Below are 2,493 nucleotides of genomic sequence, written 5' to 3' on the forward strand. Positions count from 1 at the left end.
ATACGTAAAGCTCTCCTAAAGAAAGAAATGAAGTGGATTACCCTGTTAAACACTACCACACCTTTTGGCCTCAATGAGGCCACTAGCTTCAAACCTTTTTTATAAATTATTATAAGCAGCGCAAATTTTAGTTTTGGGGGACTGCTTTTTGATAATGTGATATGATCCTAATTTCAGTTTTGCTATATTCTAGTGTTGCTGGTTTCATTGGTGTCATCTATTATCTTGTGGGAGATACACCTTCCATCGCGAGGACTATGACTGACCACCTGCTGGGCATGCTGTTTATACTTTTGGCCTTCTGTTTTAATATTATTATTGTTTTTGTGTTTGTTTTTGTTGTTTGTTTTTTGTCTTTTGTTGTTTTTTGTTTGTTTTTTGTTTGTTTTGTTTTTTATTTTTTTTTATTTTTTTTTTATTTTATATTTATTTTTATTTATTTATATTTATTTTTATTTTTAATAATTTGGTATTTACTGTAAATGTAGTGTTTTGCATTTGTATTGTTATACACATTTGTATTTGTACTTTATATTTATATATGCATTGTACACATTTTTTTTTCTATGTTTGATTTTCACCTATTAACGCCTTCCCTTTTTCTATGCGTTATCATACTGTGTATTTATGTATATTTATTCTTATTCTACTTTTATTCTCGTCTCATTTTTCACTGTTCACCATCACTTTTTAATTATTTATTTTTATTTTTAGTATGATTTTTGTTTTAATAAAAATGAAAACATTGTTATAATTTTTCATACATTTATTCACCATGATTGTTCTTCATACCAATTCATTTAATTCGTAGCACTGTGTTGCACATGTTTACATATTTTTGTGTTTTGTTATGTATATATTGTCGATATTTAATCTTAGTATATATGTTATCAATTAAATTTATACTCTTATTGATTTATTTATATATTTATTATTTGTTATCTGTATATGATGAATTTTGTACAAATACCAAATTTATTGATTATGTATTGATTAGAGATATATTATATATTTGTATTGTATTTATTTATGTAATTTTTTGCATCTGTTTATTCCCCCTCTGGGTTTGTTCATCATATAGTTTTTTATTTTATGGCCATATTTAGCATGAATCTTTGCAGCACTGCCCTTCTACGTATTCCCTGATGGTTTCTGTGTTGTATCTGCACAAGACGCTCTCTGGCGCATGCGCTGTGGGCACTGCATCTCGGAGTGCCTGATATTGTCTGTTTACGTTACTATGGTGACGTGCGTCTCAGCTTGTGAGACGCATCGTCACGCTGTGGACAGCTTGGCGCTTCCTGATGATGCAGTGTTTGCATTATGGCTATGGAGCGCCGTTTATACGTGCACCCCACAGGTGCCACCAATGAATTAGTTCTTTACTTATGGCAGTATATAAACCCCCGGTTTTTAAATATGATCAGCCTCCTGACGAAGCCGGTCGGAGGGCGAAACCCGTGTCGAGGCGTTCCTGTGCCATTCCTCCATGTCCCTTGCTTCCATCATGTCTACAGGTATCTGAACTCTTTACTCTTTTCCATTTGGCATTTATTGTATATGTCGGTCTGCATGCATGCTATTTATCATTAGCATATCTGTGTTATGCAATCCTTATATACGGGCATTATTTTACCTACATAGATATAGCCATATACTTTTTTTCTTTTGATATTTCAGTTTACCTGTATCCTTGGTATGTTAGCATTGGGATGTGTTTTGAGGTTGGTTTTTTCTTGTGTTCCTTATGGTATGTTGTCATCTTTACCAGATTGCTACTCCTTTAGATATATGATCCACCATTTTTTTCATTATATCTGATATCGTTATACCATGTATTGTTATATATTAATAAAGTTATATATTTTCTTACTATCCATGGTATTTACTTTCATACTTTATTGGGATGTTATGTCCCTTGCGCTTGTGCGCTTGTAGGTTGTTTGCTATATGTTACAGGCCATGTGTTTGCATTAAATAATAACTTTTTATAAATGAAATTGTTCCTTGCATTCCACTGTAAGCGTAAGTTAAAGGACCCCAATGATCAGCACAGAAGCTTCTAGGACCATTTGGGTTTGCCTGGTACAACATCTCAGGACCCTTCAGCTTGCTTATTGGTGAGGGCCCTGGGGGTCAGGTGGCATGGAGGTGATCAGCCTGTGGCACTGCTGAGGCGTTATCAATGCGGCGCGACATGAAGGCAATCATCCTGTGGCACTGCGGAGGTGCTATGGAAGCCCATATTGATTTGATAGAGGCCTTCAGCTCATCTGCATTGTTGGGTCTGGTGTCTCTCATCTTCCTCTTGACAATACCCTATAGATTCTCTATGGGGTTTAGGTCAGATGAGTTTGCCGGCCAAACAAGCGCAGTGACACCGTGGTTATTACACCAGGTATTGGTACTTTTGGCAGTGTGGGCAGGTGCCAAATCCTGCTGGAAAATGAAATCCGCATCTCAATAATGCTCGTCCGCAGAGGGAAGCATGAA

Source organism: Rhinoderma darwinii, chromosome 10, assembly GCF_050947455.1.
Source record: "Rhinoderma darwinii isolate aRhiDar2 chromosome 10, aRhiDar2.hap1, whole genome shotgun sequence".
NCBI lineage: Eukaryota > Metazoa > Chordata > Amphibia > Anura > Rhinodermatidae > Rhinoderma > Rhinoderma darwinii.